At 35.9% G+C, this 16,982-nt stretch overlaps 1 protein-coding gene across 4 annotated transcripts in view; it reads left to right on the forward strand.

Annotated features, from left to right (window-relative positions):
- Positions 1 to 1,579: 1,579 nt before the first annotated feature.
- LOC145668318 (uncharacterized) overlaps positions 1,580 to 16,982 on the forward strand; it is a 147,678-nt gene continuing 132,275 nt past the window's right edge. For 2 of the 4 annotated variants that reach the window (XR_014128011.1, XM_081736047.1), the window contains exons 1-2: positions 1,581 to 1,777; positions 5,261 to 5,368. The gene's annotated coding sequence lies outside the window, so the exon portion shown is untranslated. Of the gene's footprint in view, positions 1,778 to 5,260; positions 5,369 to 16,982 lie in introns of all 4 variants that reach the window. The other 2 variants (XM_081736045.1, XM_081736046.1) reach the window with 2 other exon arrangements.

Genomic DNA, 16,982 nt, shown 5'->3' on the forward strand with positions numbered 1-16,982 from the left:
CAGAAATCCCTGTTTAAAGTAGTGTTTAGGACAAGATAAATATTATGGGAAGAGCGATGATTCCTTTTTCAATAAATGGTTTCAAAAGTAAAGGACCTAAAAAACCTAAATTATCACAGCGAGGTACTTTTGAAGTACATAGGGACACGGATGTCCCAACATACTTTTTGCTCTATAGTTTGTACATTTTTCATGAATTTGATGAAATGCCTCATAAATATATTAAACAATTATTAATAATGCTAAATACACTTACCGTAGCTAGAAAAATCTACTGGAAACCAGGGGCGGATCCAGGGGGGGCGATCGCCCCCCCAGAAGAGGAAACTTTCTTATTATATATATATATAAATAAAAGCAATTCCAAAGTTTGAAGCCCTTAAAAGTGGCAGTATGACAACCCACCGCCCCCCCCAGAATTCGGTCCTGGATCCGCCCCTGCTGGAAACCAGAAATAAATTACAGATACGAGGCCAGGAGAACACCATGGAAAGCTAGTACAGTGAAACCTCTACTAACGGACACCTCTATAAAGCGGACACCTCCCATAAAGGACATATTTTGTAATCCCCAAACACTGTAATAGGAATAACATATTGGCAAACCTCTCTAAAGCGGACACTCTCTAGTACGGACACGGACAGTCTTTCTTGTCTTTTATAGGTATTGTTTACCTCCTATTACGGACACTTTCTCTAGAAACAAGTTGAAAGGTACAGTAAAAATACATTTTAGTAACTCATACGTATGTCACCAAGGAAGAACATGAGGGTGAAGCAACATTTTGCCTCCTTAACTGTCTGTTCAGCAATCCTAAGGAAGGGTCTCTATTTCACAACACTCTTATGTCCTTTGCTTGCATTCCACTCCCACCCAACCTGTTCAGAAACAAAAGTTATTGAAAGTTGCCCACTGTTTGGGATAACACATCATTCTACTGTCCCGCTGGAATCTCTAACCAAGCAGAAGACAAGTTTGGTATTTTTGACCAAGAGTACGCATGCTGTCTTAAAAAGAAAAGAAAAAGTCATTACTGGACTGCAATTAACTCACAAATTAAAGCAACACACCGAAAACGTAGTAAGTAGCGGTAAGTGTAAAGTGCAGAGAATTATAATATCTTATTCCCGTGTTGTGCCTCGAACATAGGGAATTGGATGACGCAAGATAATGTAGGTACAATAACATTTTGGTAATATCCATAAATACGTGATTCATGCAAAAATATTTTTTTCTAATTGCATTACCTTGTTTATTAATTTACGTAAGAAAATATTGAAACCTCTCTAAGGCGGACACCTCTCTATAGCGGACAATTTTTGATTCCCCACTGCTGTCCGCTTTAGAGAGGTTTCCATTGTATGGAAAACGATGTAAAATTCAATGTTGGCTACACAATTGTTGCTATTTATCAGTTTCGTCCTTGATAATTACAAAAACGTCCTTAGGAATGATCATTTAAGTATTATAAGAGACCTGTAGTAAAAATTATAAATGGGACAAATATGTCCCATGTACGTGAAAGAGTTAAATTAAAACAAGACAAGACTCTGTTTCAAAGAGCGGAGCGAAACTTTTCGCTTTAAAAAAGGCCAATAGACTAGTTACGGAATTTGGCAGTCAGTTGTTATAATATGGCGTGTAATTGATGCAGGAAGAAAGGCAGAGGTTTTTTCAGTTTTGTTTATTGTTTGGAAAATATATTATCACGTGTATACACAGTGTTTTCAGAATATATTATAAACGCCCGACTCGGGGATAACAAATAAAATGACAAGTAAGTTATGACGTAGTGATGTAAAGCGTTTTTTTCGAAAAATATATGCTTGTTACATCGCATGTTTGATAATTATGTGGAAAAAAATAATTTTACATTATAGAATTACATGCAGGTACGTTGAAGTAAACTATTTGTATGAGAACTCAATCCTGAGAAGAATATTTTATTCTCATTTCTAGAGTGCATCAATATGTTACAGGACTAAATGAAGTCTTCGTGAGATTGAATCTTATTTCTATTGGCGGGATTTCATTTAAAGAAGTGTAGAGAAATTTCATAGAATTGTTTCCATTATTTAAAATGATTACCATTTGTTTACTTGTATATTTTTTTTATTACTGTTAATTGTCTTTGTTTATTTTCACACAACTGCATAACCTATCTGAGTGGCCGAAATGAGAAACTTACGATCTCTGTGTGCAACAAGTAGTTTTGAGTTTTATGTTAGTATTTTAGTGGTGTTTACTTCAAGTATTGGAGAACAGTACAGCATTAACAGTTGTCAGGCTCAGTTATCACATCTTTATTAATGAACCACACTGAAGGAAGCTTCAGTTTATCACAGTGCTGTTAACGAATATTGTTTTCTTTGAGTCAGTTTATGCATCGTTTAAGTGCTGAACGTGCTATATACTTTTTTTTTTTTTTTTTTTAATGTGCTGTAGGAGAGAAGCTTCGAAAGTCAGTTTCCCCGTGCAGTTTTACTATACGGATCCATAATACAAGTAGTAGTAGTAGTAGTAGTAGGAACGGATTAGAAGCCCCGCAGGGATTTGTTGGGTTCTGTCCTCGACATAAAATAGGCAAACTAAAGACTTCCCCAAATTTTTCCGTACATTTTACAATCTGTTGATTCGTATAGTAAAACTGCAAGTCTTTCCCTTCATCCAGAGCACCGTCATCGTCGCAAGAAGCTGGGACAGCTTCGTTTATCATTTGATCATCCTTCATGTTTTTTCCCGTCTCCCATAAAAAACATTCATGTTTTTTATATCTTTTTTTTTAAAGATACAGTTTAAATTTTCCGCATGAAAATTTTTATCTTAAAATTTTACCAGTTATTCTTTAACTAAAAAAAAAAAAGTAATTTCTATTTTCTGGCGTGCTGACCCACTATAAGATTCAATTTATAGTCTCTTGATGCATTTATCTTACACTCTGATATTGAGCGATGGCTCACTGCTAAAGGGCAGAGTTGAATTGAAAATGTCTTTATTTAGAAATGCCTTTATTGAAAAGGCCATAGGCTGCTTTACCACCTAACCTAAAATACCCATTTCTGGACACTGGCCTACATCCCGATTGAGTCGTGATAAAGTAATCAACCTCGTTACTAACCCGCCTTCACTCGCTATCGGTAGCTCAGTATTACTATGTAAATTGAATATTGAGCTTTTGATAATGAATGGAACCAGCCAAGCTGTTAACACATGTTCACCTATATGTGCGGGCCAACATTCCAGAATCTTCTAAAGCGTTCACCTCTGGTGCGTGGGGTCTTTGGTTCGATCCCAGCCTGCACCAAGTGAGCCTTGTGGTGAACTAACACTGTTTGCGTGGGTTATTGTAGTCGAATCTCCAGTTTCCTCCCACTTCCTTCATTCCACCAGTATCATCCATCTCATCGAGAGGGGCCTAAAGCTTTTTGGAAGGTCGAAATTCAATGTAAGGATGAACTGCATTAAAATTTGTATATCACCCCAAAAACGCTAATCATCACATGGGTTCACCAATCCATGATGCCGCATTGTCATGCATTCGTTGCTATCCATGGCAGACACTATGAACATCTCCTGTGATGTGCTTGACGAACGTACATTTGTGTGTCTCTGCACGTAGATATCTGCGGTACGTGACGTTTGGGCGCGAGTTAAATAAAAAAGTCGTTGTGTTAGGCGCTGAATACTAAGTTCGAATCAAGATATCACAAGGTGTCTACTGTAGTGGAAGTCCTTGAATTATACTGGATTTTGTTTTACATACTAGAAATATTGGAATTTCAAAATTCTAAAAACTTAATAACCAATTAAATTTTGTAAATTTAAGTTTCAACCAAAGTTAAGTGTGCTTTTTTTTGATAACTTTTCAAGCCAAAGGTAACTAGACCAGACTAAATATGATTGACTACATTACAAACATAGCCTATTCCATTAAAGAACTTAAAGCAGGCCTACTACTGTAGCTATGTAATCAGTGCGAATGTCAAACATTTTTGGTGGCGTAAACCTGACAACGCATTTTTCTTTTGGAATATGTCAAAACTAGGTCTATATAGACGCAAACAAACTTGGTGTATTTAAAATTCAGAATTTTAAAAATTTATCTAAGGGTTTTCCATAGTTATACTGGGTCTGGGCATTCGTTTGTCAAAGGATACCCACAGCAGGTCTAAACAAATGCCACAAACGAAAAAAAAAAAAAAAAGAAAAACGAACCATAGGCTTACTTTCTCAGAATAATGAATTGGTTAGGGAGCGTGCGATGGGCACAATCCACTTATTACTTTTAATGGCCAGACTAGGCCTAAGCAAACAAATGGTGTAAGCTAATTTTTAAAACTGAAACATGAACACGAAACCTGAAATTCCAAAATGTAGAAGACGGATGACCAGAGTGCCCATGTTCATACTTTGCCTGGACATTTGTCAAAAGGCGGCCATACTAGGCCTAAACCAAAGCCAGAAAAACGGAAGTACTAGCTATTATTTTTAAAATTAATATTACTTTTCAAAATATTAATAAGACGAACATTCATTGCACTTTTTTACATTCAACCGATATCGCAAACTATTTCAATAAATATTACGAACGAATATAATTATTTGTTCATTGATAAATTACTTAATATTGCAATTCAAATATGGAGTTATGTCCTTGAACTATGTGTCAATAACATTTACTTACCTGCCCAGTTCTGGCGTCTGTGTGAACACGAGCTTTACACCTTTCCGCCTTTCTTTCACATCGCCAATTTTTTTTTTTTGTTCCATCCACGCTGTCCTTGTCGAAAACATACTGAAACCCGTTGTATACTAATTTAAACCTTTCCCTTTTTGATGACACTTCCATACTTCAACATGATTTTTATTTAATTTAGATGAATAAATAAGATAAAGATAGAAAATATACAGATAAATGAGGTGAGATAAAGATAGAAGTGTAGGAAATGTATATATATCTTGATTCGCGCTTAATTCTCAGTGCCTAGCTTACTTTATATGTCGTAAATTGCGATTTTTACTATGTACCTCGCGCCCAAATGGCAGCGCCCAAACGTCCTGTCCCAGATATCTGCCACTTCGAACTTAACTGTTCCCACGCTTTCAGCTCTCAGTAACTCTGCCAGTATGCCCAATATGATATATTTTCGTAGGACCTTTTTATTTTGTTTGTGCTTATCTCGGTGTTAGGAACCACCTCCTTTATTGCTTTAATTAAATTACATCCTGTATATATAAACTTTACATGTTTTATTTTCAGGCATGTATTCAAGCTATCTGGAAACATGAAATGAATGGTATTCACCATATCTCTACGCATGGAAAAACAAAGTTAGGGGTTTAAGATCTGTTTCCTGAAAAATTCCAGGTATGTTTAAATTGAAAAGCGTTAGATTATCAAGTAGGACGGGCAACTAATACATAAGAGTATTATTATTTATTTATTTATTTTTTGGAGGCATCTCGTCTTTTTGTAGTAAAAGGGCAAGAACAAGATGAAACGAGACTTACTTATTTTTAAATCACCTTATTTTTGTGTGTGAATTTTGGAGAACCTTTAATAAGTTTCATATAAATGAAAAAGCAGTGGCTGTTACAATTTTTTTTATAGCGTTAGGGGCGGGGCGGAATCGAGAAAACTAGAGAATATTGGCGAATGAAAGGAAATGCGTCATTCCTTCCAGATGCAAAAAGTACAAACTGTGGATTGTTGGGGGGTCGCTGTGGCTCAGTGGTAGAGCGTTCACCTCTAGTGCATGGGGTCCCGTGTTCAATCCCAGCTCGTACCAAGTAAACTTGGTGGTGGACAAACACCGTGCGCCTGTGTTTTTTCTTGTACCTCCTGTTTCCTCCCACTTTCTTCGTTCCACAATTTCCTTCATTTCTGATCATCATCGTCTCCTTTAGCCTGGCTGGCATAACCGTGGGACGTAAATCTCAAAGATTTCATTTGTGGATTGTTGAGTTCTGTGTTTCCAACGAATGGTTTGTACATAGTGCTATGAAACTGGAAATTGCTGTCAGTGTCAGTGTTAACCGTACTAGAAATGTAGTAACGGCTATTTTTGTATTTTATTCCTTGAAAGTATAACTTCAATACGGCTTAAAACTATACTTAGTTCTACATTTCAATAACTAAAATCAGATCTTACTTTAGCGTATAGCCCGAAGTCGAGTATATTCCGCATTTACATTTTTACCAATTGAAAACATCTAGTGCCAAAATGTAAGTGAGGGCCAAATATGTATGTAACGTCGAGGGCATGGGTCAGTGAGGGTAATTATGAGACATATTTCACAACTTTTCCACGTTACTCAGCTTGCATTAGTTTTGAAAGCAGTTAACGTTGGCAGCAGTTTATGGTGCCAATAGAGTAACAATTTACTGCGAAGAAATTTCCTGTCATCTCATTAGTGGGTGAGTAAATGTCATATTTGTGTTGTCTCATAATTTCGCTCCAAAAGGGTAATTATGAGATACTTGTTGTCCCCAGCTCTCTGTGTGATGTTGAGGTATGAAGGGATCCAATTATGAGATAAGGAAGTCTTCGTTATTTTGTGTTTATTACATAAAGATATACAAATATTTAGCTGAGTTACAAGAAAATGACTAAGAAAGAAAGTGGAAATAGCTGCTGAGTAATTCTAACATTTTTGAGTTGACTGTACTAGGCCTATAGGCTAATAGCCTCTATTAGATAGTTCCAGGTTACAAAAGAGGCTTACGAAACAAATTCAGACAAAGTTCAAGGCTAATCACTAAAACACAACTTAGCCTACTTTTATTTCTTTGTTTTAGCGTATTGTTATGCAGCCTAGGCTATTTTCAATAAAATAATATAGGGCTATAGCTTTGAAAGTTACTAGGAAACAAGATTTTAGAACTACCTAAACTACAGAATACAGCGTTTTTGAAACTTAACATACTAAGATACAGAGACAGGTTCCAGTTATTTCTCAAATACATTAATCTAGCATGCATCTCATAATCACCTTCCGTATAAACAAAATGAGATAAAAAAGTAACTGAAACAAAAGCTCAAGGGACAAATTCAACTTAACCTATAACTTGTGACCTACCAGGCTTCCACCAACACCGATTGGTTTCACAATAGTGATATAAATGCAAGAGTAGATATAAAAGTTAATGATAGGATTTAATATTTCAAAGATTTTTTTTGAATGAGTTTGTGGAAAAAAAAAGGTACATCCAAACTTTCTAAACTGAAACTTAAAAATGTAGACAAAACATTATGAAGGATGTTACTAAATGCCCGTGCTCTTAATTTTTTATTTATTCTACAGTGGTTGAAGATCAGTGAGGGGTGTCTCATAATTACCGTCACTGACCCTATATATAGTGTTTTAATATTATTACTGTGTTTGATTTCCAATATGATTATATTTGTTCTGTTATTCAGCTTTAAAAAAAAAGTGATTTAATCTTGCTCAGAATTGAAAAAGCTAAGGAAGCTATAACTGCTCATTAAATTATGGCCATCCCTTTGAATAGTGTATTGTTTCCACTGATTTTCGTGATGATGGGTAGTGGATGGTTCCTGGCTTAGGTAGTCAATAAGGAGAATTCGCTTATGATAGGTGAACATCAACATTTATCAGAGTTTGAAAACATTTTTGAGAAAGTGTGTAAACTGGTGACAACAAAGAAAAGTGATGAGCCGCTGGAAAAACTAAAGGAGGCTCCATAAAATTACTTGTAAATGTCCATGTCACAATCAACAACTGCTAACATGCTCACAGACGCAGCACGTGAATGATATTATTGGCAGTGGAGCAAACTAAGAGGAAAAAAGGCATATGTCGAGGGTTGTTATTAAGTGAGAGATATAGGCTAATTGTTTATTTAATTTACAACAATTCATGCTTATAATATTGATGGTCTTCACGGCTTTTTAAAAATAAACTACCACAGTTTTGTCATGTTTCGATAATAGTGTGTTTAGAAATATCTTGTCAGTTTTTATAGCCAGATTACTTACAGACTGTAAAAATTATTCTAGTTGGTTTGATGGAGTATGCAAGTCGCCTAAAGTGTTCACATAACCACTGGCAGTAATTTGTTCTTTGAAAGTAATATTGTTTGTTTATTGAAACTTAGTGTATATTTTTAGCATAAAGGCTGTTGTGACTTGAACCTACAGTTTGAGGTGAAATCCGAACTTAGGAACTAGGCATTCTGGTACAATACCTCTTTGGACGTCCGCCATTCATAAACCCGGTGTGTTGTTTGAAACAAGGAGAGAGGGCTATAATACTCTCAGTCATTGGCGTCCAGTGTTTTATGTTCTCCCCACGATCTTTTTTTCGCGTTGCCAGATTGATAGCGATCAAAGGTTTCGAAATCGTAATAACCGCAGATGTTAAGGTTATGCATCTTTCATCAGATTACAGTATTAGAAACAGGCTATGCTACAAGAGGCCCCGATATTGATTTCTAATAAGACAATATTGAAATTGAAACACATTCCGGTGGTTCGGATTTCAAATTAAACTGTAAATGGCCTAGGTGCGGAAGTGAATGTTATACTTAGCAAACGACATTTGCTCCAGCTAACCACTTACTCACAATTTACCGTATTTAACAGTGAGTCGCTTTATGTTTCATTATAGGATATTGCATACTTGAATCGGTGATCACATCAGTGCTGCGAAATATATATCGGGTGTTGCAAAATAAGTGTTACAACTCTTGCGAGGTGACTCCTGCCAGTGAAACAAGAAAAAAAGTTCTCCTGAACTTTCGGCTATCGGACATAGTTTCGGATATACAAGGTGCAGAAAGCGTGGGAAAATGACTTTCTGACTCCAATAGTTCGGAAACTATCCAACGTAAAGAGAGCAGGTAAAAAATTCACTGAAGAAGTCATACCTGTTGTATTGAATTTTGCATGTTTCACAATCCTACCATGCACGCGCAAGGGATTCCCCAAAGGAACGTAGGGAGTCCCGGATAAGCTGCCAAATGAAAATTGGTCTAAATGGATATGAATTGATAGGGTTTCTACCAGGTGACAATAATTCGTTTGTATTAAGTCGATATCTAGAACAAAAACAAAATGGCGGACACCTTCATGCCCGTTGTGTGTGGTTGCATAATCGCCAGGTACGGATGCTGGCCAACAGTAACGTTCTGAGTATTAAGTGTAGCGAATTTATACTCAAATGCTCTAGAAGGACATCTGGAGTGTCGGTAGAGCACAACAGATGAAGCAGGGTGATTCACATGTGTGGAAACAATTAACGAAAAATGCCCAGAAATGCAATCATACTCAGTAAACGTGAGTTCAAAGCGTCGGAAATGTAAGGAATAGCATCAAGAACATGAAAGTTATTGCCGATTCACCAATAATATTCCATCAGTATGATGTGCACGGTTGTTTACCAATAAGGATGCAACAACTGAGGCCAAGTTGAAATTGTGCAAGGGAACTCGCAAAGAAACTGGGTAAACTAAATGAATGTCACTAGTGGGATCGCATGTTCGATATTGAAATGTGGCCAATGTGTGTGTTGATATCAACATGTACCTAATGGACAAATGTCAACATGTCCACCTACTGCTGGGACCAGGGTTGATACGTTTAAAACATGTTTAAAACGAGGGCTGTTGTTTTATTCAGTTTGTTTTAAACGTGTTTTTTTTTCGATGGTGGTTGAACATGTTTAAAACAACTAAAATATCAGATTGAGTAAGTTAATTTAATTTTCTGACAAACAACCCATCCTCCGCAGAATTTGTATATGGAGTAAATTACAAGCAGAGTTATATTCTTATTGTAACAGCAATTACTGAACGAAATTCTGCACATCAATGTGAGTATAACTAAACCAACAGAAATTCAGATGAAGTATTTCAACATTTCCTAATTTCCAAGAATAGCGGAGGTTAAACACACTATACACTATTCTAAGATCTAAATTCACAAATTCAAAACTTGGGTATTTTTTGATCACTATCATTTCCATAATAATGAAGAGTTCTCACATCATAAGCTAGAAGAAATGCTCTGACAAATACAATACAACTCATAGAAAAGAGCAGTGACTAGCCTACAAGGAGCAAATGATATCTTTTAACTAAACAGTTTTCAAGATACATCTCTATCTGCAACATAGGTAGCTAATAATGATTATTGTCTACGGCATAACAACACAATTAACTCTAGACGCCCGCCAGGGATTTTAACAAAATGGTAGACTCTCACGTTCGGGACTCTGGTGACCTCCCTAATTATCACAGAGTCATGAGTTATACACCATTGGAAAGCTTATAGACCACAAATTCCAATGAGGTAACATTCGTGAAATTCCCGCCGTATTCGTAGAAAAAGAACAGACATAAAAAATCATTAAAAATATGAAAATATTGACTTTGCGGGGCCCTGGCAACCCTTGCAGCCACCTTACGCTGACAAAATGATGAATGTGTAGGCCACATACTTGTGACAATAATGTAAGAAATGGTATTGCTGCCATTGCGTAATGAATTCGTTTTATGTAGGAAATATTAAAAAAAAATTATGCGTAGAAAACATTCATTGAATTAGACATTCTCTCCCGTCCCCCACTAGTACCACGTCCATATGCAAATCATTTTTGCTGCACACATCATGTATACGAACAAGAATTATGCTTCTAGACCACTTCCGTGAAATATATCTTGTGTTATATGGGACCGTCCCGAAAATAAATGTAAATTAACCAAATTTGACCCCCTCTTCCTCTATAAACAACAAGTACACATACAGGTTACTATCATGTACGGGACTACCTCATTGCTTCACATACCAATTTTTATGGGTGTACCACAAAGGGGGGAGGAATACCCGCCAAAACCTGATGAAAAAAATTTGATGAAAAATTAAAAAAAAACGAACTTCATCTTCCCTCTCTCGGCCGTACATACATACGCCCTATATACATAAAATGCAACTGACGGAAAGCTTCATCCCTCAAAAATACTTTGGTACAAAATCATCTTTCTAGCTTAATTAAGGACTGAGAGGAAAGATTGTTTGTTGTAAAAATAAATGTAATTTACGTCAAGAAACTTAAACTCCAAAAATTGGCTAACTTTGCCACCTCCCTGCTCCCCCATATAAGCAAGAAGTACAAATTTACAATATAACCATGTAGTGGCCTACTTCATTGCTTCACGTAACAATTTTTATGAATCTATTCCCCAAGAGGGAGAATGGCTCCCCAAAAAACTGTTGAAAAAAAAAAAAAAAAACACGATATTTACCCTCCTCCCATATACATAAAATGCACACCAGCAAAGCTGCATCTTTCAGGAATAAATTGGTACCAAAACCTTCTTCCAGCTTTAATTTGAGGTTTAAGACTGAGCCATTGAGGTTTAAATCCCTGACACAGCAGTTGCATCAATGGGCGTTTAAAGATTAAGAATGCAGACGACCACTAAAACATAACACAAAGAAACTAAACTACATATTCCGTGAACGGAGATCTGGAAAATCCCGATTTCTTTCTTCGGAAGTGAACATTTGGGCGGATCGAGATTAGGGAAGTTCCCGAAATTTGATCTAGCGGTTGAATAAAGATGGCAAGCAATACCTAAGAGTGTAAAAATGTAATATATATGCGTATTTAGATTATTGTTTTAAACAAAATAAACATTTTAAACATGTTTTTTTGTTTAAAACAAAGTACTTTGTTTTAAACGTTTAAAACGTTTTAAACCAAAAAAAAGTTTTAAACATAAAAAACGTTCTTTTTTTTTAAAAAAAAAACATGTTTTTTTTTTCCAACCCTGGCTGGGACACCGTCCCAAGTGCGAAAACTAGAAAAAATAACGTTGTACATTCTGCTGTTACATCTGGTGCACTTTTTGGTAGAACGTAACTAGAACACGATTTTATCATTGTCCCTCTTTGTTTGGGACATTGTCCCACAGTCGACACATATGAAAAGAAATTTCTTAATCCATGGTTCAAATTCTGATAGAGCGTGAAAATAACAAACTTGTATCATGTCCCACGTCTTCTGGGACATATGACGTACTTGAAATATAGGAACATACCTGCAGAAATTCGTATCCTACATACAGTGTACATACCAAGACTAAGACGAAAATGAACCAATTTGTCAGATGTAACACTACTGCTGGAACACCATACATATGGAAAATAAAACATGAGAAATAGGAAGAAACGTCTTAAAGCTCTGATTTTGTTTACAACTGTGCAGTAGGAGTAACAAAATGAAACACACAAGCATGTCGGGAGGCTGCAGAAAAGCGCTAGCCAAACAAAGTGGGTACTCCTCAAAGAAATGAATACAGAGAAAGTGAGGCTCCATCGAAGCCTCAGGGCTAGAGTGCTCGCGTGGTCGCAGTTTCCAATCCTACTGGGAGCCCACGACCTCAGATTCAAGACCCGAGTAGTTATTTTCCTATTTTTCGCACGTGGGACAGTGTCACAGCAGTAGTGGGGCATGCTGACATTTGTCCATTAGCTACATGTTATCAACACACACACATTGGCCACATTTCAATATCGATCATGCGATCCCACTAGTGACATTCATTTAGTTTACCCAGTTTCTTTGCGAGTTCCCTTGCACAATTTCAACTTGGTCTCAGTTGTTGCATCCTCATTGGTATGCAACCTTACACATCATATTGCATCGGTTTGATGAAATATTATTGGTGAATTGGCAATGACTTTCATGTTCTTGACGCTAATCCTTACATTTCCGACGCTTTGAACTCACGTTTACTGAGTATGACTGCATTTCTGGGCATTTTTCGTTAATTGTTTCCATACATGTGAATCACCCTGCTTCATCTGTTGTGCTCTAACGACACTCCAGATGTCTTTCTAGAGCATTTGAGTATAAATTCGCTACACTTGATACTCAGAACGTTACTGTTGGCCAGCATCCGTACTTGGCAATTATGCAACCACACACAACGGGCATGAAGGTGTCCGCCATTTTGTATTTGTTCCAGATATCGACTTAATACAAATGAATTATTGTTACCTGGTAGAAAGCCTATCAATTCATATCCATTTAGACCAATTTTCATTTGGCAGCTTATCCGGGACTCCCTACGTTCCTTTGGGGAATTTCTTGCGCGTGCATGGTAGGATTGTGAAACATGCAAAATTCAATACAGCAGGTATGACTTCTTCAGTGAATTTTTTACCCGCCCTCTTTACGTTGGATAGTTTCCGAACTATTGGAGTCCAAAAGTCATTTTCCCACGCTTTCTGCACCTTGTATATCCGAAACTATGTCCGATAGCCGAAAGTTCAAGAGAACTTTTTTTTTTCTTGTCTCAGTGGCAAGAGTCACCTCGCAAGAGTTGTAACACTTATTTTGCAACACCCAATATATCGAGGAAGTGTTTCGGGATGGGTTGCTACCTTTTTTAAAACACGAACTGTCGTGGGAAGCTATGCAATTGGTGGATGATGGAGCACCATGCGATATTGAAAAGCTGACTACCTGCAGAAAGAGACCAAATGAGATTCAAATGCTGGTGGGGCTGGACATGAATCCTATAGAAAGTGTTTGGTTTCTCCTACTACTAAGATTGCATAAATAGCATGCAGAGCCAGAAACAACGGCTTCTTCAGACACAATCACAAACGGTATCACCTATCACAGGTTGTGCTATATAACTTGTTGGATATGATTATGCTATGTACGGTTCAAGCATTTTTTGCCGCCAAGCTTACACCAATTACTACTCAGCATCAAGGATGATTCCTTCTGTGCATTAGCACATAGGGATAGTCACAGGCTCATTTTATTTTTCCGGTGTCTTCGTTATGTCAGAGTAGTATATTTATATTTCTGTTCTTCAGTATTTATATTTCATATATTACGGACAACATTCTGTTGACAAAACAATCCACTAACAAAATGGGTAAAAATATTTTAAAGTCGTAATCTGAAAATTGAGATTTCTATTAAATTAATTAACTTATATTAAAAAAAGAGGGGGGACACGTCTAAGGGTTGAAACTTGGTGAATGAGCACTTTTATATGAGACCTCTTTATCTAGAAAAGCTCAGTTTCTGTTCATTTGCCATCTTCAAAAATCGTTTGCTCAGCTTGGGACTTTTAACGTCAATGACGTACTTTTTCCTGCTATATTTCATTTACCATAATGGCTAATACATACTCTTGTAGCTTATAATTTGCTGGCCATTTTGGTTTTTGTTCCACATCGGTAGAACAAGTAGTGACTGAAATACCTCAGATTCGGTAACCCCTTACAACACCATCAAATGGCGCATCTTCGAAAACAAATACGTCTGCCACTAGAAACCTAAAGTTTCTAAACTTAAAATAATAGTTGTTTTGAACTAACAGCATTTTAAAGTAACTGCACATCAAAAATCAAATGTTTTAAAAATTGTCAAGCAATGATTTATTCCTTTCCTGGTCCACTTGACATGGATTTAACCCTCTCTGAAAACAGATTTATAGATAGTAATTGACCATTTATTGAAGCTAGGTGATGTGAATGGGTATCTAGTCCCATCATTAATTAATTGGTATACCAGTTTAAGAGGGATTTAAGTCCCGATAGAACTGAAACCGACACGAAAGACAAAAAAATGGGCCCTATTGTCTTTTTTTTTTTTTTTTTTTTTTTTTTTCAGATTGATAACTGCATTGAATAAAGTCTATACACAATACGGTTTCCGTGCAGCTTTAAAATGCTCCAAAACCATAGAAAAAACTATTACCCACTTTAAGAGTTCTTACACGGAACACAATGAAAAATCGGGTGTTTACGAAATAAAACGAAGTTTTCATGAAAGTGACATAGACAAAACCAAAAGAAATCTAAAGGTCTGTGTTGATTAGCATATTAAGGATTCAAAAGCGGAAAATCTAGAGTCAGGTTTGTCGAAGCATCTGAAAGAGATACAACACAAGGTAGAAGATTCAAAAATTTTATTGGGGGCCAGAAATGAAGTAGAGAAACTCGTATTTGAAATTTTATTTATTAATAATAAATAAATTTGGACAAGAGATATTTAAGTGATGAATGGGAACCAGAAATTACAAAATTCGCACAGCATAGGTAAACAACAAAAGAAATAACTGCACGAACTGGCAACGTTTCACTAAAGAACAAAAGAGCGTAAAAATTGACTCCGCCATATTGCAACTTACATCATCACCATTTGATGTGTGATCGTTGAACTCAACAGGGTGTTCCAGGACCTCTCCGTTGTGTTCCTTAATATTTTTATTTTTCTTCTTTCTGTTTTTATCCTTCATGACCAAGACTCCAGGGAGAGTCGAAAGCTCAGAAGTACGAATAATATTCAGAATTACAGAAATCTGTACGTAGAATTATCACTAGAACTCGTGAGCGTGGTTTTACATTGTCTGTAGTTGAAAATAATTGGTTAGATGGCAATGGAGCGTATAAATTGGTGAGACAGTTCAAAGAATTGTATCAGGGAAATTTCAGAAAATGTTCTGAAAAACCAGGAAATGTCAGGGAATTCTTCCCAGTAATTTTTGTTGCTACCCTCTTATTTTTCTTCAAAAACATAAATATTACTATATTTTAAAATACCACACGGTTACATTTTCCGGGAAGAAAGAAAAAGACTTTCGGTAACCTGGGAATGATTGGTTTTCGTACTTCTCATATGTCAAGTACGATTAATGCACTGATGCTTTAATACATTTTAAAAATAGATCTTAATTAGTTCGTTTGAAAATTGATCTTAATTAGTTGGTTTAAGTTTGTAGAGATTAAGTTTTAAGCTATTTATAGAGAATTAACTCGGTCGTCGGACGAACAACCAGGGTTTTTATTATTATTATTATTATTATTATTATTATTATTATTATTATTATTATTATTATTATTATTATTGAACAGAAATTGTACTATGGTAACTGTAAAATTGTTCATATTACATGTGTGATGGTTCAGAATTACGAGTTGCTAATGATATTTGATTGTATTGAGAACACATTAGATAACCTGTTTTTCCTGTAATGTAAAGAAAAAATGTGTTCTAAAAAAGAAATTATTAGAATATTGCAAATAATTAGTATTTAATACCGTAACCGTAATATAACACCTGAAACCTTAACTGTAATACACGGTCTGTGAGACCGCTACATTGATTTTTATTTATGAACCATGTATTTTTATAATTTAAGCTACAAAAAGCAACCAATATCTTTACGTTATTCTTTCTACAGTTATACAAAATGTTTAAACTTATTTTGTGAATGAGCTTCTTCAGTATATATCGTTTTTAACTAGTAATTATACATGAAGTATTATAACTCGCAAGTAATTAACGAAAGTATACACAAATGCAACAAAAATAATTAAGTATATGCTTTAAGAATTTTTGTTAATTACAAAACCATTACAAAAAGGTACAAACGCACCATTGTATGGTGGACCATTCTCATCTTTTCTCAATCGACCAAACATATACTCAGAAAGTTTACTATTATCAATAAGTAATCCGGTCTTCTCCGGTATCTCACATTCCATTTCATAATCTTTCTCATTTTTATCTACACAATCACGCACGTAACTTGAGTTTTTTCGTGTTTTTTCTTGTGAAAGTACATAATTCGGATCAGCGTCGGAGTCATCCATAAGATCACTTATTTCACTACCATTGTCACTAAGTTCTTCGTCATATAACATCAACCTGATACGATCTATAGGCACGAATCTGTTATCTCTAACTAAAACCTTTTTACTTGTACTTGGATGTTCCAGATGTCTCCAGAAAAGCATATGTAACTAAAATAATAACAAACTTACATTACTATAATAAAACTAGTCGAAATAGCGTATACGGCGTACAACGTAATATGTGGTACGAAATACCGCTGTGAAAGTGACGTATACTGTAATATCCGGTATCTGAGACCAGGAATGTTTCGAAAAGCAAACTGTAAAAATTGAGTTGCCCACTCAAACCGCGAA

Source organism: Thermobia domestica, chromosome 13, assembly GCF_964235325.1.
Source record: "Thermobia domestica chromosome 13, izTheDome1.hap1.1, whole genome shotgun sequence".
In the NCBI taxonomy this organism is placed as follows: domain Eukaryota; kingdom Metazoa; phylum Arthropoda; class Insecta; order Zygentoma; family Lepismatidae; genus Thermobia; species Thermobia domestica.